This window comes from Meleagris gallopavo, chromosome 11 (genome assembly GCF_000146605.3).
Source record: "Meleagris gallopavo isolate NT-WF06-2002-E0010 breed Aviagen turkey brand Nicholas breeding stock chromosome 11, Turkey_5.1, whole genome shotgun sequence".
Taxonomy (NCBI): Eukaryota; Metazoa; Chordata; class Aves; order Galliformes; family Phasianidae; genus Meleagris; species Meleagris gallopavo.
The window spans coordinates 461,170-484,037 of record NC_015021.2 but is presented as its reverse complement, the minus strand read 5'-3'; positions in this window follow the sequence as shown (position 1 = coordinate 484,037).

The following is a 22,868-nucleotide window of genomic DNA, read 5'->3' as shown; positions in this document are numbered from 1 at the left end:
TTCATCAAGGGCAGATGTTGCCTGACCAACCTGGTGGCCTTCTATGATGGAGTGACGGCTTTGGTGGATGGGGAAGGGTGATGGATGTCATCTGCCTGGACTTCTGCAAGGCCTTTGACATGGTCCCTCACCGCATCCTGCTCTCTAAATTGGAGAGGTGTGGATTTGAAGGATAGACTATTGGATGGATTAGGAATTGGCTGGCTGGACACAGCCAAAGGGTTGTGATCGAAGGTTCTGTGTCAGGGTGCAGGCCAGTCACAAGCGGTGTCCCTCACAGGTCAGACTTGGGACCAGTGCTCTTCAACGTCTTCATCAATGACAGATGATGGTATCGAGTGCACTCTCAGCAAGTTTTTGGATGACATCAAACTGAGTGGTGCAGTCAATACGTAGGAGGGAAGGGAAGCCATCCAGAGGGACCTGGACAGGCTGGAGAAGTGGGCCCATGAAAACCTAACGAGGTTCAATAAGGCCAAGTGCAGGGTGCAGCAGTTGGGTCGGGGCAATCCCAGGTATTTATACAAACTGGGGGAAGATCTCCTTGAGAGCAGCCCTGTGGAGAAGGACTTGGGGGTCCTGGTGGATGAGAAGCTGGACATGAGCCAGCAGCATGCGCTTACAGCCCGGAGGCCAACTGTGTTCTGGGCTGCATTAAAAAAGGGGTGGCCAGCAGGGACCGGGAGGTGGTTGTCCCCTTCTACTTGGCTCTTGTGAGGCCCCATCTGCAGCGCTGCGTCCAGGCCTGGAGCCCCCAGCACAGGAAGGACGTGGAGCTCTTGGAGCGGGTCCAGAGGAGGCACTGAGATGGTCAGAGGGCTGGAGCAGCTCTCCTGTGAGGAAAGGCTGAGGGAACAGGGCTTGTTTAGACTGGAGAAGAGAAGGCTGCGGGGAGACCTCATTGTGGCCTTCCAGAACTTGGAGGGAGCGGATAAACAGGAGGGGGAACGGCTGTTTGTGAGGGTGGACAGCAATAGGACAAGGGGGAATGGTTTTAAACTGAGACGGGGAGGGTTAGGTTGGATATTAGGAGGAAGTTTTTCACTCTGACGGTGGTGAGGCACTGGAACAGGTTGCCCAAGGAGGCTGTGGATGCCCCATCCCTGGAGACATTCAAGGCCAGGTTGGATGTGGCTCTGGGCAGCCTGGGCTGCTGGTTGGTGACCTGCACACAGCAGGGGGTTGGAACCAGATGATCATTGTGTCCTTTTCAACTCAGGCCATTCTATGATTATGATTCTATGAAGTGCTAAGAACCACCTATAATAAGATGATCTTGGGATTATGGCAGAAGACATTTCTTGAGATGCTCAAGGTCTGGCTGGGCAGCTCTCTGAGCCCCTGACTGAGCTATAGGTGTTCCTGTTCATTGAAGAGTTGTTGGACCAGATGGCCTCTAAGGGTCCCTTCCTACTCAAATAATTCTATGATTCTCAAAAAGGCTGGATGCTAACTCTTGGTCTGAATAGTTGGGTTATCTTCACAGTTAGGTTATCTTTATTTGACCCAATTAAATTCCTGTTCTGAAGCCCATTGGAATAAAGATATCCATGAAACTCTACCCAGTTTTGGATTCTCAGGGATTTTTTTCCCCCTTAGGAAGCAACAGCATTGCTAGGCAGAGATTTGGCTTGATCTGGCTGCTTCATAGAGAATCTATATTCTGGTACAAAACAAAGCTCTACCAGTCTGCCCCTTGCCCCAGAGAAATCACTTTTCATTTCAGTTATGTTGATGGATCACAGGGCAACAGCTGTGGCACACAGGATGAGTGATTAGTGAGATCATCCTATAAGTTATCTGCACTTGAGGTAGAGAGAAAAAAGTTTCATTTGCCTTAAAGGCAGAAAAGTTCCACCAGAGTGAGATGATTGACTGACCTTGGAGCAGTAAGGCTGATCATTTGGCATGAGTGTAAATGAAAAATTAATCATTACCGATGATTTTTTACCAGCCTAGAAAAACCAAATATTAATATGGTTTAATATAGTGCAATTGAAAATCCAGAATGCAATAAAACTTTCATATCATGCTAGCACAGGGATTTCTTTGTGTTATTCATTTGAGGAGTAGAATATTCTCCCTCTCTATTTCAAGTCATTCTTTCCAGTGCTGAAACAATATGGTATTTCATTTGAGTACCTTTCACTGCTCTTTCAATATATGGACTCACAGGTATTCTCAGTCTTTCATAAATGATGAAACTTTTGTCTGCATCTCAGCGCAAATTCTGAACACAAAGTCTTTGGATTACTTCCCAAAGAAATATTTGATACATGCAGTACAAGCACAAATGTCTGTGAAGTACTTTGGCACTGGGAAACTCCAAAGCAAAGAGAGAAAAAGGGATTCTTTCCTGAGACAGATGATGGTGCCCTTTGGAAGCTGAAAGCTGATAAAGAGCCTAAGTCTATGACGTGCAATCTCCGTACATAAGACCCTCAAAAGTCAAGAGTCAAAGACAACTTGTCTTATTTTTTTATAATGTGAAATTGGGAATTCCGTTGTAGAAAAGAAATAACAGTGTACCTTGCAATATTTTAAAGTATGAACTGGCCACAGAGGATTCACATTTTCTAATTAAATGCCAATTAAAATCAATTAAAAAGCTATAGCAGTCCTGTACTAATAAGGGAAGTCTTATTATTACCTCTGCATTAAGTACTGTATCATCTGCTAATTCCACTTGATCACAGTGACTTTTTTTGTCACTACAAAGACCTATAGACCAATACTGCAGTAGATAGACTGCACAATGAGTTGTACAGGCTCGGTGTTCACTAGCCAAAGTAGCATTTTCTTGTATTCCAGAAGTGATGGTGTCTCTAAAAGGAATCTTGAGAAAACTTTAAGAGGCATCACCTCCATTTTTTAAATTTTGTCACATTTCAATAGTGTTCTTAAATTCCATGGATTGCTGGTAATAAATTTCATTTGTCCCATTAAAATGTAAGTAGAATTATAAACTACCATGATACAGCTGCCATTGTTTCTTAAGGTGCTCAGTATCACTAAAAATCACAAGACTGAAGTCATCATGTAATCTCAGAATAAAAATGTGTATACTAATCAAAATATTTGGAGAGAAGACAAAAAGACCCAAACCTCTCTAGGGCTATATGATCTCTTAGCTTTCTAAACATGTTGTTGTTTTTGCTCTTTGTAGCTTGATTTTATTGTTGCAAATCTGTGTTTCTGAACAAATGCAGTCCTTTACCCTTAACAAACGATGAAGCTGATGCTCTGTAACAGTTGGTAGATAGCAGAGTCTCTGTGACTTCAGTCAAAGGCACAATTGTTACTCAGTGGTGCACCAGCAAATTCCTCTGGATGTGGAGCTGGGAGTTTTCAGAGCGTCTGAAGGAGACCGTCCCAGAACCACACAGAAGTGCAGAAGTCTGACAAAGCTCGCCAGGTCCTGGAGAAGAGGGACATGAATCCTTGGCAATTGTAAAGTGTCAAGACCTGAACCATCGAGCTCAGTCTTTGTGTTTCCCTTTTTGGAATGTTTCTGATGTCTCACTTGTAACCCTGTTCTTGTTGGATTCACTTGTGCAAAACCTGTCTGGCTTGTTGAAGTGGCTGTATACCACTACATACCATGTGTGCTAATGCTTTCTTAGGCAGTGAAGTTTGCAATTAACTCAGAGTCCACCCTAGCTACTGTACTTATTGAAGATGCATTTGCTAGCATGCACATCAGATGTAAATTATAAGCTTTTCACACTAGCCACTAAACATAAATGTGTTGTAAAATGCTTTGCAGTGATTATAGCACTAAGCTGTACTGAATGGTGCTGACAATTTATTCATAGTTACTGATATAATCATTTTTAATGTGATTTTCATACTTCAACAAGTTTTTTCCTCCTGAAGTGCAGTGTCTCTGTAAGATATCCTTCTTTGCTTCATAATCAAACAGAAAGCTGGAGAAAAAGAGTATCTAAAGCTATGTTTTGAAACCTTACTGAAACTAGAGTGGGAAGGGGAACAAATATTACCTTCTAGACTATTAATACCTAATGACAAACAGATACAACTGCTGTGCTGCAGCCACTTGTTCCAGAACTTGGGCAGTGCCATTTTGGAGTTTGCCCAGGTGGCTTCGCAGCTCTTTTCTCAGAGGTGCCCAGCAGGAGCCATTCACACATAGAAAGGTGGGAGAAGCCAAGTGACTATATTGCTACCTATTTTAGAACATCCTGTGCTCGTGGCAGACAAAGGAACACTACAATTTATCCTCAATTTGAACAGAGCACTGTGACATAGAGAGGATAAGCATCTCATCCAATGATTTGTGGTGACTCAAAGAGCTGAACATTAGTTAAATCTCTTAAGATGATTCTCACAAACTTACTGAAAATAAGTATTGTATGACTCCAAGTATATTTTTACAGAACACCCAGACCCTCCTGAATGTTGTGATGCTTAGGCTGTTGGATGAGATGCTCCAGCAGGTTGGATCAGCCATGGATCCGCAAGGCATGGGGCAACAAGGACTGCTTCCCTGGCCCTCAAGGGCTGCAGTCTCACCTGTCTTGGAAAACAGGGCATGGACACTGAAATGATCCATGACTCTTAAGGTTTGGGGGGTGACAAAAACATCAGAATATGAAAGAGAGAAGCATTAATGAACAGACTAATTATCTGTAAAGTTTCATTACAATAAAACATAGTGTTTATATATAATTTCATCCATGGGAATCTTATAGCCCCTCCAAAACCCTGGGCAATTCAAATATGTTGGTCAAAGAGAAGAAACAAATCCATCTGAGTTCTCCTCATTTTGTGCCTGGATGAAGACGAAAATTTGAGGAGGACTTGGTAGTACAGTATGCTACTGACAGAGATGGCACTTTGAATAGTGTACAGTATCAAGAAATTTCCATTTTATCTTCTTATTATTAAGCTAGCTAACTTTTGCTAAGGCTTACAGAGAGGAGGAAGTGCCATGTGGCAGTCAAGACTCACAGGGCAGCTGTTGCTGTTTAGAGCTCATAATTTTTCCTCTTTTTATTATTTTTCCTCCTGCTGGGGCTGACACTATACATAACCAGCCTGCAATTACTTCCTTATCACATTTGGTTTCTCATGTTTCACAATGTGGATTTTATCTTGCTAATGAAATCTAGGCTATTTGTCCTTAGATATTTACACGGGTCCCACTGCTAGAGGGACTGAAGACCTGAACATCTTAATGGAGCTTTACAAATTCCACTGGCTGCTTCTGAGCCACCCGAGATGAAAATAAAGACTTTAAGTCATTCAGACTGGGTCACTGGTGTTGTGTATCAATTATGCAGGCTCCCTCACATGGATTCTGAAAGCATCTGTCACACATGAAAGAAAAGCTCTGTGAGCCTTTGCTAACAAAAATGTCTTTTGTTCCCTGACGATTTTGTACATAAAGGTGCGAAACGAGATGGTTTAAAAAGGCCTTCCTACTACATGGAGCAAGCAAACCGTATTGCATGGATTTGGGAAAGACAGCATTTCATGTATTCAGAACAGTGGATAGAATGATGTGGGGGTTGAACATCCCCCACGCCAGGACTCACCCTGAGGCAGTTCTCACTGGGGAAACAACATAAAGGGGACTCTGTTCCTTCCATGTACACACAGGAACTCTCCTGGAGGAAACGTGCACAACGACAAGGCTATACGAGTTTCAAAGACCGTATAATGAGAGTGATATGCTGATAATCAGCTTAATTCCCATTTCAAACACCTTAGTCCCTTTGTGAATCTAGCCCTATAGACTTAATCCTGCATATAGCTTAATTAGCTTAATGGTTGACCACGTCTGGTAGAGAGAGGGTGGGCAGAATGATGTATGCTAGGGAAATTGTCCACACCAAGCAGGTCAAAGAAAAGCTTATGGTAGATGGGGCTTGGAGGGCTCTAAATGCAAACGGCCTTTTTTTTTTTTTTTTAGAAACAAGTAGCCTGGGAAGAGGCTGCAGAAATTTGTGTTCAGATAGGCAGAAGTAACTGGGGTTGAATAAAGAGGAACCTTTTAAAGTTTTTCACGATCAGAATGATCCCATGTCCTGGGCACTGATGAGAACTGCTTTCATATTCTTGACTGCAGACCAATTTCATAGCTTATGACCAGAAGAGTGAATGTGTGAGGATCTTGTGACTTCTGTTCAATCTGAAAAAGCATACCTCAGGCTTGGCTGTATTTCTTCCATGTGTCACTTGTCTTCATACTTTCAAGAAAACAGTGACATTGTGTTCTTCTCTTGTAGCTTTGGGCATCCTGAAGGATTAAGATCACACTGTTTAGCAAGATTCAAACCCTTAACATGCAGGAAAAATCTGAGGCTGCTTCTGAGCTGTGAAGAAGACTCCTAGAGCCACAGTGGAGCCCCTAGATGCCTGGTTTTGATGCCTTTGCAGAGGCAGGCTGCTGCATGCCCCTCTGACATCATGGCTGGCTTTAAAGCACTTTATAGTTCAGGCCCTTGAACTCATGTTGTCCATTATAAATTGCTAACAGCCTGATGGAAGAAGCACCCATCTGTCTCCATCTCTGTAAGATGAACAGTGCAGAAGCTGGCCTTGCCTGAGGAATTTCTGACTTTACACAGTAAAAGTCAGATGTGTAATTAAATGAGTATCTCAAGATTTTAGTAGCCACATAAACTTTTATCAAGATGACTGAGTATACAAGAACTGAGTTTGATTTTGCTTTTTTTTTTTTCTTTCTCTCTACACATGGTTAGATGAAGAGAAGAAGTTACCAAACTGTTTGTAGAAGGCACAATAAAATATAAAGTAAGCTATCCTTGTACAGTGAAGAATCCATTAGATGTAACTTCTGCAAATATTTACTCATATTAAAAAAAAATTTAATGCAAAGAATTTGAGAAACATAGCATTGCTTTACCTGTCCTACTACAAAAAGAAGCCAAGCCTGCCCAACCTGATGAAGTTGCCCTTCTAATATTGCAAACACAGATGGAATTGGTTTTTACATTTTCCCACGTTGTCCCAGAAGACAGCATCATATTACATTACACACCAAAGCCACAAGCACTTAAACAGACATAAAGTTCATCCTGGCTGTTAGCCCATTGCACAGCCATTCAGACAAGGTAATTGAATTGCAGTCAAAATAAATAGCAAGTATCAGGAGTTTCAGTAAAAAGAACCTTTCAGGAGTATTGCAAGCATCAACCATCCAGCAGATCATAGTACACTTGAATTTAACCAGAACAACCAGTACATTTAATAGTTCATAAAATGAGAAACAGTAATCCTAAAATCTTCTCTCTATCTCTCTCCAGCACTGCTGTTGGTGTGGTTTGTGCAGCAGATGATTGGTGCTCCCTTGGCACCTCAACCTAGCACAGCACGTGCTGAGGGCACTTGGTGCTGATTGCTTTCATGGTTTGAACCAAAGACTGGAGATCCCAAATACTATTTTATAAGAGGACAGTTTCATGCAGTGTCTTTGAGTGCCCGTATTCTCAGAGTCACCAAACCACCTCTGCAGGACAGGAAAGTGCTGACCTCCAAGCCATCCTCAGCACAACGGCACACTCCATTTAAAACACTCATTTCATCATCCATCACAGCTAAACTGAACAAAGCAGCTGCCAAATACTCCACCCTGGCTACTTCATCTCTCTGTTATTTTGGTTCCTTACAACAAACTCTTTGTTTAAAGTAATAAGTATTAGCATGTCTTTTTTTTTTTTTTTTTTTTTTGGCTGTGCTTTACAATCTGTTCTGCCACTTCAGACAGGTGGTCTTTTCTGGTAGGCCATGCATCTCATCATCTTCTCTGTCTCAAAAGTCTCTGACCTTCTGTACATGCTTTTCACACTTCTAGTTAAACGGGCATCTGTTTTCTCCTCCCTCCTCCTTATGGGAAATTTTCGGCTAAGTGCTTATCAGATTCATCTCTCTAACAGCCGGTTAGGAACTCAACAAGTAAACATTTTTTAAAGGAATTTTTCTGACAGTTCATACAAAGGCTCCTTTCCTCTCTGGGGCACCCTTGTTAAAGCTAATTTTGCACTCACAGTTATTCCCATAAAAGTGGATATAAGCAAATACGTTTTTCTTCATTTAAAGCAGGACTACATGAGAGTAATGAATAGAGTGTGCATTAAAAACATCCTCATCTACTTTTCCATGACAAGACTGTGGTGCTGATTTGCAATAGGCACGCGTTACAGCAAGCTTAATTGATGCTTTAACATTAGACCCTATTCTCATTCACTGTGTGCTCATATAGTCTGCTGATGAAGCTTATATTTCTGACAGAATTAATGTTTAATTTTCTTCCAGTGTTACCTACCATTAGTGGATTTCGCTTATCAGAAAATGCAGCAAATGATGTGTGCATATCCCAGCCTCTGCCTGGACCAAATCGATATTGTTCAGTTGGAATAAAAAGGAGAGGTGAGGGCATCTTTTTGAAAGGCCCCCAGACTCCCTGGTATAGTTCATGTCAATACTGCAGCACAGATGATTCCTGGGACATTTTGGGAAACATTCTGGGATCTAGCTCCTTCACTCTGATAGAGCTACGTGCAGCATCCTCAGCTTCCAGCTTTTTTTCTGCAGTACTCGCCTGTTACTGACTGCATGAGCAGTTAATGTGGATCAGGTCCCCTTGGTTTGAGGCTTCAAGGGATTGCATGGCAGCTGGGGTCATTGCACAGAAAAATGGTGCAAACACTTCACTCTTTGACACTGTCCCTCATGCAGGAAGGGATATGGCCATCTTGGACCTAAGGAAAGATATTATTTATTTCACTTAACGTAGACAAATAGTCCTTTGGACTCTCTCAGCATTCAGGAGAAAACTAAAACTGAAATCAAAGAAGCTGTATGCAGCTATGACTGGGGACTTCAGAATGAACTCTAAATGAGCAATTCATGTACGTGCGTGACAAGCACTGCATGTCAGCACCCATGTGAAATTAAAACATGTGGAAATCATGTATCTTGTGCTCTCTGAATCATTAGTTTTGGTGTGAGGTTAGTGCCCCATTTAGCTTTCCTGTAAATGTATTGGAACTCTTACAATGTCTAGGTAATGCCTTGGACATCTTGTGAGAAAACTGGTGGGGTGTGTCCTTAAAACCCACCAGTATCACAGAATTAATATAAGGAGAATTACATTCTGATTTCATTTCTTAAACATTTTATGCAGGCAGTCAGGTAAGACAGTGTGGAAATCTCTACATGCTCTCACATACATGCACAAGATGCAGGTGTTACTTTACATATATATATATGTAAACTGTATGTAAAATATCTGTGCATATTGAAATTAAGAGTATAGACATCCTCAAATGAAAACTTATTCATAAGTATACAGATACATTAAATAAGACTGTAGTTTTATTTCATAGAAACAGTATATGACTAAGTTGAAACATGCAGTAAATGGATACAATAAAGTCTACTGCTTTTCATAGAATAACGGGGTGGTTTGGGTTGGAAGGGACCTCATACATGCTATAGGCAGGGACACCTCCCTCTAGCCCAGTTGCTCACAGCCCCATCCAGCCTGGCCTTGAGGTATAAAGTATTGAGGTACCTCAGTGTATCATCAATCTAAGGAAGAGAGGTGTTCGGAAGGTTGTACAGATCTGCTGGTGCTAAAGCTGTGTAGAGTAATGCTTCCCAGGGAGTTGATCTGGACTTTGTAAAGCAGGGATTGAGAGCACGATCTGTAACACAGGATCTCACTGCAATCAGGCTTAGTGTGCAAACTGGATGCTGCTCAGGGCCAGGAGCACAGAGATATCCATGATGCAGACTGCAGCGTGGTCCTTTTTGTCACAAAGAAATACAGCAGCAGCATGAAATTCATTCTGAGACTGCGTGGGGAGCCGAGAGTGCCAGTCCCTTCTCAGGAGGATTACTTGTGTCCTCAGCCTTTCTGCAGGCCAAGGGCAGGCAGCAGTGCCACCAGGCTGCTTCTGGTGCGCCGTCACAGCTCACAGACAAGTTTCTTGCCGATACAACTCCATTAAAACCAAATAACTTTCCTCATTGGAGATTATCACCTCAAAACTGCCTGCAAGGATTTCCCCAGAGAAAGAGCACAGATTGACCTTCAGAAGAAATAGAAGTCTCAGTCACTGATCAACAATATCTGAAATTCAAGAGCTGTGCGCTCAGGGAGCACCAAGACTTGGAACAGCAGTCGCACGTCTCCTATGGGTAAAATCCTGCCTAAACACAACAAGCACACCTGGATTTAATCTGGTCCTGAGGGAGAGTACTGTCAGACAGAGCGTTTCTGTGTACACATCCCTGTCTTGTTTCCGTGGTCCTACACTAACTGCAGAGCCCAGGGCAGACAAGCCATATAAAGGTCCAGGCACTCTCTTGATGACTTGAGTTACATTAAGCATGCTGTCCAAACACTGCCCAAAGAACTCAAGTGGCACAGGATTCTATTTAGGAAACCTCACATGCAAAATTTAGGTTCCTGCATTTGAAGTACTTTCCTTCAGAAGTTGATGTGGATTAGCTTTCCCTAATACCTCTGCATGCACATGCCCCAAGCATGCAGCAAAGAGAAATGAAAAGTAGAGCTTTATTTCCTTCCCAGCTTTCCCTTTCCTGCTGTAATTTCCAAGGAAATCAACAACCTCTGTAGTTGGATGAAACAGTTACAGTTGCATCAGGGATTTATTTGCAACCTCATCCTTCCTTTAACATGTAACATATGGAACCAGACATCAGTAAAAGGAAAGGCTATTCAAACTAAACATCTGGGTAAAGATGAAGGAGTCAGGAGAGCTCAGAGCCCAGCACAGAGTTTGAGCTGCTAGAGCTAGATGTGTAGTTCTGGTGGGAAGGTTGCACCAGGGAGGGCTGGACTCTGTCCCTGAAAATTTTTCTGAGTGCTGTCAACAGCACGCCTGAGCTGGATCTGCTTTTAGCCAAGGAACTTAACCAGCTCCTGTCTAAAAGCAGAAAGGCTGCAGCCTCCTGAGACCAAGGATCCCCATGCCCATCCATTCCAGATTACAGCACAATCCAGTCACAGCTGGGCAGAAGGACAAGTGTCACATGGGGAGCTATGCATAGGGATCCAAAAATCAGTGGTGCAGGGAACAACCTTGTTGCTCAGGTTAAACAAGGGCAGTGTCTTTGCTGTGTGTGGACAGACAGCCTGGCTAGCTGTTGGTTATGGATTTCCAAGTGTTTGCTGACTTCAGTCTATTTGTTTGAATTGCTATTAACCATACCAGACGTTGAGGGGATGCACTCCCTGTGCAAGCCAAGTAGCAGAAATATTTCCCCTCCAAGCAAAGCCCTGCTGCTGGGACCCAGCAGACCTGCCAAGCCCCATCAGCCCCATCCCATCTGCTGCCTCCTTGCCCAGGCAGAGGATGAGAAGGAGGAGGCATTCCTGCCAGTGGAGCAACTCCAATCTCCTTGTTCACAGAAACCGGTTGGACTACAGCAAATACTTGCTCTCAGCTGAGGGAGGGGGATTTGGAATTTGGATGGGATGCCGGCTGATTACTTTATAGCCTCAGCAGACTAAGTATCTGCCAATTTAGTATAAACAAACCTTGCATTTGTTTAAAAAAGAAAGAAGTTTTGGGAAATTATGAAATATTTTTGTGTATCTTGGCTCATGGAACGATGTGTATTTTGCAAGCAAGTAGAAGAACCATTTTTAGGCAAAAATGTGGAAATACTATTTGTAAATCTCTTATAAAAGCAATTTTGAAAAATGGGAAAAAACATTTCCTTGCTGAACATCCCCTTATCTTTCAGTGACACAGGGGGAGGAGCAGAGAAGGAACAGAAAAGCTCTTCCTCCCCGGTTTTTTTTCCAAGACTTTTGATCACTTGCAATACACGGCAACAAGAAGACTGGGCAGGAGTAGGATGCATATCCAGGAGGGAGATGTGCTTGCAGCAGCTGGACACAGCAGCCCGTGGGAGCCACTGTATGACCTGTGTCTGGAACACACAGTGCTCTGAAAAGAGATTTGGGTCAGGCACTCATCTGGCCTGCATCTTTGCCCACAGCAAGGACGTGTAGAGACAGCTTTTACAGCAAAAAATATGCCAGAACAATGCTGAGGAGCACTGTTACCAGCATTTTATGCTTTTTCATTACCTGGTTACGGACAGGAATCCAAACCCACATCTACATTCTTGATTGGTGTTTTCAGTCTGATCTGGAAACTTTCTTAAAGCTGCTCTTCCGAGTTTACAAAAATCGCAATCCCTCAGAGAGGGCTTATTTTTAAGGCCTTTTAGAAAAGGCCTTCAGGTGGTTTTCTGTTTCTTTCTCTCTTTCTCTCTTTTTAACAGAATGGAATGTCTCATTGGTTCTCCTGTAGACCCCACAGGCCAGCCATGGTAACCCAGCAAACATGACACCAAATAGCTTTCTGCCTTGTTCCACCTCTGTAAATCAGGCGAGCAAATCGTCTTCATATTTCTCCAGTCACCATGGTTCTCAATTTAATACTTGATTGCCACAGAACAAGGCTTTGTTCAGTGATTAAGACAACAGCTCTGAATGTATACAAATTATGGCAGTCCACTTCACTCCAGCTATAAGCTGTAGTTGATTTTTGAGCTGATAAACATTTCCCAACAGATTGTATGTTAATGACACTGCTGCTGGTAGAACAAGTTTCCTGTACCTGGAGTTGCTTCCAGATGCTCAACAAAGTCCTAATGCACCCAGACTATCCGTAACAGTAACAGGCTCTCTGGCCATATGATGTAATGCACAGTGCTGTACATTCAGTTTGTGGGTATGTAAGATTCTACATTTGAATACGCAGTCCAAACTGTTGATCAAAGTATAAGCAGAATGAGAGAGGAACAGTTTCCATGAAGTTCTGCAGCTGGGTTTATTTCACAGTTGCAGAGATCGTGTAGGAGTTTTCACTTTTTCCAATACAACTATTTCCATATAATGGATTCTCTCCCTGTATGGAAGATTTATTACAGTTGTTTGTTTGTTTTAAACCTATGCACCACACACAATGTATGGAATGAAAATAAATTCTGGGAAAGTCTTGCTGTTAAAGGAGTAGGGTGATCTCAGAAGAGTGATGTGTAGTCTTGTCATTTTGTCATATAAATACTATAGCCATAATTTCTGTGATGAAGCCAGAGAAAGATGCCTCTGGTAAATCAGATGTCAGGTCTGCAGACTTCATTTGTACAAGAATAAAAATAAATAACAACAAAAAGCTACTTCTTTCTCTTCCAAAGAAAGATGAATGTATTCATACAAAAAAAGCAACTCATCAGATAATGAATGAGCAAAGCAGTGAGTATAGTTATGGTAAATTCACTGTCTTGGGATATAGGAAGATGTTAGTATCTGAACACTCTAGTTTCACCTGCAGTGATTCCGCAACTGAAAAGAGGGACAAAAAGTAAAACAGAAAAAAAAGGTGTGAAGCAGAGAAAAGCATTGCTACAAGAACAAAACAAATCAAATGCTGATCAATATCCTGTGGTCACCTTTTAGCAGAGACTGGTGATGTGTTTTGAAAGCATGTTGTAATTAATCCATATTTTCCCCTGCTTCCCTGGTGCTGTATGGTAACAAAACACTTGTGAAATCATTTCTGGAAGAAAGATAGAAAGCTGTCCTCCTCCTCCTGTCTTCCTTTCATGCAACCTTTGAGGTGGTGCCTAAATTGCAGACAGGGCTTGGGGAACAGTGCTTACAGCGAGAGCTGACTGAAGATGACAGGGCCATACAGATGACAGATCTGAGAGGCTTCAGAACAGGATTCAAGCAGTCAGACCAGACACATTTTGGAGCCATTAGTGTCTTTGTTTCAAGCAGCTTCTGTCCTCCCCTCTTCACTCATACAGAGCCTGGAAGGCAAAGACTATTTTGTGTTTCCTGACGGTGAATAAACATCAGGGAAGAATTTCCTTTCAAATATAAGGAACTGGATTTTAAGGCCACAGCCAGGTTGTTTCATTTATAAATCACTATCAACAACTGAGTACGTCCCCTGTTTGTTGAAGACATTTCCAGACACACGCAGTTTCTCAGCACAGGCACGGCTGAGAGGCAGATGCTACTGAAGGAAGAGACAGGCACTGTATGGTAGCACAGATTTTGGGAATCAGCATCAGTGATTCTCTGAAGCTCTGCCACGTGCTCACACAGCACCAAAAGCGGCACGGCACCAGTATGTGTACAGGCCTACTGGCCCAAACTGGGCTGCACAGGTGCAGCGACTGCCTCAGGAGCAGATACTCCCACCGTGACCCAAAGAAACACCAAAAAAATCCACAAAGGAACACACAGTCAGTCCCTGTGCCTTCCCATTGTTAAGAGGTAAAAGGATCCAAAGCCACTACCCAGCAGGCCCGCAGTATGACTAACAACAGACCTTTTAATTACAGGGTGAGCCTCTGCTCTGCTAGAGAAAACAAAGATCTAACCATGCGTTTTGGCTGGTCTGATCCTGCAGGATGCTGACTGAAGGCATCTCTCTGTTTCAGATGAATACAGCTGTGTGCAAGACCCTTCTCAAGGATTTTGGTACAGAGCTGTAAGATCTTTGCTTACGTATGAATACAAGACATACAGTTTTATGCAGCATATGACAGTGAAAGAAAATTTAATGGTAATCCAATGTTTTTGTTTTCTTGGAAGCCTTTGAGTAGCAGCAGCTTCCCTCCTTCACCTGTGGCCAACAAGTCAGCGACACAAACATCCCCATGTGCAGGGCTGCTTCCACCCCTGGCATCCTGACAAAGGTGGGAATGTGCTTTTGTCCAAGGATGGCACTTGGCAAGCTAAATACTTGGAAAAGAAAACTTTATACTCTCACCACACGCCATCTCCATGAAAAGCTAAGCTGCTAAGCAGAGCTCTTAGAAGAAGCTTTGAATAGAGATTACAAAAGGAAAATAGTCAGTATGTTTTCCTGATTGCAATGACAATATAAATACACTGTACTATATAGGGTGCTGTCTGGTTCAATGCCTTATTCTTCCGAAAAAAATAATAAAAATCTGTGGCTTCTTTTGGAAACTATCAGTATTTTTCTTTTGATACACAACCACTGCCCTTTAATGTCCTGCAGTGCCAGTCCTTGTTCTCACAAAATCAGGTGGCAAAATTCCACCTTCTGCAAAGAATAATATTTTGGGATGGCAGGGAATGCATTGCAAAGACATGAGGCACAAAGACAACGTAAGACATCATGTAGCAACAAGCAAATACTGGCTTTGGCCTACATGCAGATAGCATAAGATAACTGTGTCCACAGTCATGCTGTTATCTTTAAGTAGAATCTTAATGAAACTAACTTTGTGGGAAAAGTTAAGAGTAAACAATGAAGCTGGAAACAAACCACAAATTTTCAAGAACCTAAGGATCTCTTCAGGTCTGAAATAAATAAAAGAACATAGATGAGGCTAGGATAAATCACAGAATCATAGAATTGCTCAGATTGGAAAAGACTTTAAAGATTATCAAGTCCAACCGCAACCAAACCTTACTACCTAACTAACAACCCGCCACTAAATCATGTCCCTGAGCCCAGGTCAGACATGGAAGGGATATGTTTAAATGACCATATAGGTTGTTTTCTTTTTGAGCTCATTTAAGAACTGACCTCAGTGCAAAGTTTTCATAGAGACAAGTGAAAAAAACACAACAAGCTCTCTGAAAGCAACAACCTCCTGTTTTTCTCAATGGATAGATAAAGTGCTTAATAGAAGAAGACCCTAACAGATGTACTTTTATTAAAATTGCATTTTTGATCTGACCACAGGTTTTATGAATGTCATTCTAATTACTTCATTAAAATCCCCTGTGTTTTATCCATATTTGTGCTTTCAATAATTTACTTTCAGTCATGTTTGTAATTAAACTGAGATGTAAAAAATATTCTCCAAAAGCTCTTCTCAAACAACGGAAAACCTTCGATCTTGGGAAAACAAACATCACTAAGCTTCACCAAGGAAAGATCCTGCCTCACAACCCTAGTGGCCTTCTGTGATGGCATAACTGTGTAGCAAAGACTGATGTCATCTATCTGGACTTCAGTAAGGCCTTTGACATGATACCCCAAAAACATCCTTCTCTCCATCATACAAAAAGATATGACTTGATGGGTGGACTGTTTGATGAATGAGGAACTGGGTGCAAGATTGCACCTGGAGATATGGTGGTCAATGGCTCCATGTCCAGATGGAGACCAGAGACAGTGGTCAGTACTGGGAGCAATGCATTTTGACGTCTTCATCAATGACACTGACAGTGGGATCAAGTGCACCCTCAGCAAGTTTGCAGAAGACATCAAGCTGTAAGGTGCAGTCAACATGCCTGAGGAATGAGATGCCAACAGAGAGACCTAGACAAGCTGAGCAGTGGGCCCAGGTGAACCTGATGAGGTTCAACAAATCCAAATGCAAGTCTGGAACCTGAGCAACCCCCACTAATACAAGCTGGAGGACAAAAGAATGGAACACAGCCCTGCCTGTACTGGTGAGCCAGCGCTGTGCCCTTTACAGTCCTGGGCTGCACCAAAAGAAGCGTGGCCAGCAGATCAGGGAGGTGGTCCTGCTCCTCTGCTCTGTGCTTTGAGTCCTCATCTGGAGCACTGCGTCCAGATGTGGAGTCCTCAGCACAGGAGAGACATGGAGCTGTTGGATCTCGTCCAGAGGAGGGCTGCAGAAATGATCCCAGGGATGGAACACCTACAGGACAGGCTGAGAGCTGGGGCTGTGCAAATGGAGAAGAGAAGGCTACAAGGAGAGCTGAAGGCAGCCTGTCAGAACCTAAAGAGGGATTGTAAGAAAGAAAGGGACAGACTCTTTAGAAAGGTCTGCTGTGACAAGACAAGGAGAAATGGCTTGAGACTAAAAGAGGAGAGATTTAGATTACAGTAAGAGCTGAGAGGTGCTGGCACAGATTGCCCAGAAGTGTGGTGAATGCACTGTCCTCAGAGACATTCAAGGAAGGATCAGGCTCTGAGCACCTGATCTAGGTGTACGTGTCCCTGCTCATTGCAAGGGAGTTGGACTAGATGACCTTTAACAGCCTCTTCCAACTCAGACAATTCTATGATTCTTTGATAGCACTGTTACTCTAGCTACAAATCCAGTCCAAGTTTTGAGAAGCATGACCCACCCTCTCTCTGCCAGACCAAACCATTCCCTGCTCGAGGTACACTCAATCATGCTCCTGTAAGAAAAAACCCTCAGAAGGCAAATAATCTTGCCAGGGGGACAGTCCTACCCAGATAATTTCAATTGCATTAGCAAGCCCAAGTAACTCTTTCTATTATTCCTCTTTGATGCTCTTTCAGGTTAATTTCCAATTTCCACTGTGTAACCCTCCATGCATCGTTTTGGGCATTCCTTTACCTATCAGGTATCATTTCTGATTTCTCACCCCGTAATGCTGGGAACACTCTGGAGCTTTGACATGTAGCAAATTAAAACAGTGCAGTAATGGCTCTTTCCCTGACTCCAACATGTTACCTAGATAAGACTCTACTTTGCTTATGCCCAGAGTAGGATTAAAATATTCCCTTCTTATAGAATCCCATTTATAGGCAGGGATTTTCAGAAGCAATACAGAATCTCCATTGGCAAAATACTATTTTTTAACTATAAAAATGTAGCTGAAAGCTTGCAGGAATGTGTTTTTAACAGCAAGGAGAAGAAGGCTCTTAGTGCTGTGGATCTGTGGGGGGACAGGAGCACTGGTGAGCTGTTCATATGGCAATTGAGTGAAACAGGCTCAGAAATTTTAAAGTTTGAGGAATGCTGCCTGGATACGATATGCTGGTTGAAATCTGTGTTCTCAGATTCTTCTTTTGTTTCCAGCAAATTTTGTCACAGTGAATTGCTGGCCTCAGTCATCTTCCGTTCAGATGTTCCCCACTCAGCTCCTGTGCTTCCACTTGCTCCAGGACACTGGGCATCCAGTATATGCAGACATGCTGGCATGGTTGTGCTAAAAGATCTGTTCCTTTTCTTTCCCATACTGTACAGCATGAAGGGAAGAGCATATGTTCCTCGATTTGCAGCAGAGAGGCTCCTTTCCCTTTAGGGACGCTTATCTGGCAGACAGTCTCTCTCCTCAGATACACTTTTTTCTGGGAGTAATTATCTCTGATTACCCCAGAAGTACCTGATGTTACGTTTTACTTTTGAATGCTCAATTTATCCTCTGAATAGGCCATGACTCTCCTCAGCCTAAGTGAATTTCATGACACTCTGCATCCTTTCCTTTCAAGTCCTTACCTCACACAAGCTGGCATGCTTGCAGTAATCTCTAAGTAAATAGCAGAGAGAGCGCTGAAGAGCATCCTGGGGCACTCAGTAGCTTCTCAAAAACTCATAGGGTAAACACTATGAACATCCACATCATGTCAACTAATGATCTGTGGATCTTGGATGCTTTTTAAAGATAGCCTGGATTCAGGAAGACCTACTGACATGTTATTATTTTGGCACTAATTGATGATCCATATGAAAGGAACAAAGCTGGTGCTTTAGTTTTGGTCTTGAGACTGACCACAAAGTTCATATTCCAAGCTTGTTATTTTATTGCTTTAGTAACAGAAATACTTATACTCACCATTACAGTGAATGCGAGCAGAGATGTATGATGTTGGCACTCTGGATGTGCGGAAATGGAAGAAGACCCCACACTATCAGGCAGCTTTTAGATAAATCTGCATACGATGATCTTGTCTGGGTTCACTTGGAGAAATTCTGGCAGCACAGCCCAAATCAGTGTATGCTTTACATTGCACAGAACTGGTAACAACTTGCAGAGTGTGTATGTGTGTGTGTGAAGCCAAGCGGCCTGCCCAAAGCAGAGCTCAAAGCACTGAGGTGCCCACCAGCCCGGTGCGAGGCCTGGCAGTGGTGCTGAGTGCAGCATGGTATCAAAGCTCTCAGAGCCCTGCTGTGTACCCTGCCTGCATTGGGCAATGCCTGGGGAGCAGCAGAGCTGCGCTGGCACCAGGAGTGCCACTTGGGTACCTCTGCTTGCCATAATGAATGCTATGTAATGAAATTGCCTGCTCACTGAATGTAAGTGTGTACTCTTATGTACTCTTATTCTTCTCAGAAAACAAAATAAAAACTCTTTCAGCAACAAGGCAAAACTGATAGAATTTTGATGGAAGTGTTTTCCCAACCCATACTGCCCTCCCTGGCAATCAACAGGGGAAATTCCTGCATGCTCTTGCCCTTTGCACAATGCTGGCTGGGTGACCCATCAAAAAGCTTCCAACACAGCACTCTCAGTTCCACAGAGGACAAGCACCAGCAACAGCTAACAAACCAGAGGGGGAGATCAGGAAGAAACCGCAGGGTTACATTACTATGCCAACCTGCCAACCCAGTCATTCAGCTGAATATAGGTTAAGTTCAACAGCAGGTGCATGGCCAACCTCCTATTTCTCCCCAGGTCTGAATACCACCAGCAGGCTTGCACACAGTGGCCCCTGCAGCACGCAGCCTGGCAGGTGCTGTCCGTGCAGGCTGCTGTGTTTGCTCTGCTCATGCACCATGGCATCTCCTAGGGGGTGATCTAACCACTTCCAGAGAGCCTGCCTCTATCTCCCCACATGAGAGCAGGAGGTTTGCCTCTGACTGCACTGCAAGGGGGATCAGACTCCCTTGCAGAACAAGTGTCTACCAATTAGTGACACTTACTGATCCTATCTGTGGAGAACCATTATGAAAAATGCAAAGCATTATGCAGCCACTATTAATCTTCTGCTTTTGTTACATTTACTTGTGGTTTATGGCCCTCCAAGGAGGATAAATGATCAAGGCATGTACTCACATTGCTATTTGTCTATTTGTCTGTGCAACAATACATGCGCTCAGCACTAAGTAGATGTTATTTTTCATGTGGGAATGCAGCTTTAAGGCTTTTCAAGGTCAGAAGGCTTTGAGAGAAAAAAAGAACATGCAAAAGCCTCTGGCTCATTTGCTGCCAGCTCTTCCTTTTAAAGTTACAACCCACACAAGCAGGCTAAGACTCAAGGAAGGAAGGCCACAGAAGTGCGCATGTATTTTTGGCTTTTGCAAGGGTGCAGAATGGCAAACAGAAGTGTAAGTATGACAGATAAGTTCTCTGCTGTCGAATGACAATTCCTGTTTCAATGTATGAACATAGGTGGAAGATGCGGCTCCTCTTTTCTGCTCTCCTCACTGGCTTTTAGCTCATTGTGAGCAGGAACATTCTGGTCCAGTTTTGTTTATGGCAGCAGGGATATATTGTTGGAGGTTACATTCTAGCAAATTCAGGGCATCTATATCTGCAGTGACTCTTAGCTAGTCAGCAGACACTAACAAATAACACTAAGAAATGTCTTTGGCACTGCATAGCTCTATGCAAGAATGACCAACTCCATTATGATCACAGAGTACTTAAAATAATATTAGTCCAAAACTGGGAATGCAAAAGTAAGACAAATATTTTAGTAGCTGGTACAAAAACTCAATTCTAGCTAAAATGATCAGATTTCCACGTTTACTTTGAAAACATACAAATGGAAGTATAAACGTTTTAAAGTTTTTACTCATAATACAGAAACATTAGGGGTTTATTAGGGGTGACACTCTGAAATTTGAAAGATTGTAAAGATAAGAAGAAACATTTTCCAGCAAAGCCACACAACAAAGCACAGCATTTGTCCCTTTCTTACTTGGAGAAACACTTGATCCTGGTCCAAACCCAGTGGTGTCAATGTAAGTCTTCCCATGGCTTCCGCTGCTTTTGGTCCTGGCCTACTATCTTCAAAAGACTATAAATACCAAACATGGCTTCAGCACCACGTCACACAAAACAGGCAAGTAGATGTGCTGCCAAAGCAGATATCAGGTAGAGCCAAACATCTGCTGCTCGAATCCCCCAAACAAAGCTCCATTCATGCACAGAGCAGTATCAAATATTTATAAAACACATAGTCACAGAGGAACATAGATTCACACCTGATAATCTTTTATTCCTGTATTCCTTCCTCTCTGCTTTAAGCTAACTAAAAGTAGCAAGAGAAATCGGAGAACATAACTTTCCCCCAGATAATTGCTACAAGTGCTCTTTAGAACAGTTTTTATTCTAGAAAGCTGTTCAGATTGTTCACATGTACATATGTCAGCCTCACATCCGTTTCCACTAGTTGACCCAGCAGTCATTAACTTGGAGCAGTCTAATTTCAGTAACACAAGATGGGCAATGAGCAAAGCTAGCAAAGTATTTGGCCACAAATATTCAGACATCATGGAGGACACAGAAAAATATTTTCAAACTACTTAATGATATGATTGAATACCAGGTGGTCAGCGGGATATTGTCAGCGCTGTGCCACGAATACTACATTACTAACAGTAAATGTTTTGACAAATAGCCATACACTTATATACCAGGGCTGCTCTGAAAGCAGTGCCTCCTGTTGTATGGTATTGGCACACAACATCAGAGGTGGATGCTGGTGGAATGTCAGCAGAAGTTAAACCTTCCCACCAATACCTTGTTATGTGTTGTTGCAGTGTGACAGATACCATCAGAGGAGCAGTCTGACCGAATGGGAAGTGCGGATGCAGTAAGGGGTCACGTAGCATCACGTTCCCAGGCACTGGTGCTTATGGGGGACTTCAATTATCCAGATATTTGCTGGACGACCAACATGGCCAGGCACGCACGGTCCAGACGGTTCTTGCAGTGCGTTGAAGACAACTTTCTGATGCAGGTGGTGGAGGAACCGACGCGGGGAGGGGTGTTACTGGACCTTATTCTCACCAACAGGGATGGACTTGTTAAGGAAGTAAAGGTTGGGGGCAGTTTGGGTTGTAGTGATCATGAGATGGTGGAGTTCAAGATCCCGAGTGGAAGAAGCAAAGCTATAAGTAGGATTGCTACCCTGGACTTCAGGAGAGCCAACTTCGATCTCTTCCGGGACCTACTTGGAGCTATCCCGTGGGCTCAGGTGTTAGAAGGTAAGGGGGTCTCTGAGAGCTGGTCAGCATTTAAACAGCTCTTCTTCCAAGCTCAGGATCGGTGCGTCCCTGTGAGCAAGAAATCGGGAAAAGGTGGCAGGAGACCTGTGTGGATGAGCAAGGAGCTCATGCACAAGCTCAAAGGAAAGAAGAAGGTCCATGAAATGTGGAAAAAGGGTTTGACCACTTGGGAAGAATATAGGAATGTAGTCAGGGCCTGCAGGGATGCAACGAGGAAGGCTAAAGCCCATCTGGAATTGAATCTAGCTAAAGTGATAAAGGATAATAAAAAAGGCTTCTTCAAGTATGTTAACAGCAAAAGGAAAACTGGAGAGAACGTGGGCCCCTTACTAAGTGAGGGGGGGGTTCTTGTAACAGGGGATGCTGAGAAGGCAGAACTACTGAATGCCTTCTTTACTTCCGTCTTCAGTGAAAAGGCTCTCCCGCAGGAATCCCACACCCTGGAGGTTAGTGAGAGGGTCTGGGGAATGGGAGACTTCCCTTTAGTCAGGAAAGAGGACGTGCGTGAGCGCCTAGGCAGTACTAAGGTCCACAAGTCCATGGGACCTGATGGGGTGCATCCACGTGTGCTGAGGGAGCTGGCAGAGGTCATTGCCGAACCGCTCTCCATCATTTTTCAGAGGTCTTGGACAACAGGGGAGGTCCCTGAAGACTGGAGGATAGCCAATGTCACTCCGGTCTTCAAAAAGGGCAAGAAGGAAGATCCAGGTAATTATAGGCCTGTCAGCCTCACCTCTGTCCCTGCAAAGGTGATGGAACAGCTTGTGCTGGATACCACCTCCAGACAACTGTGAGAAAAGGAGGTTATCAGGAGTAGTCAGCATGGGTTCACCAAGGGGAGGTCACGCTCGACCAACTTGGTGGCCTTCTATGATGCTGTC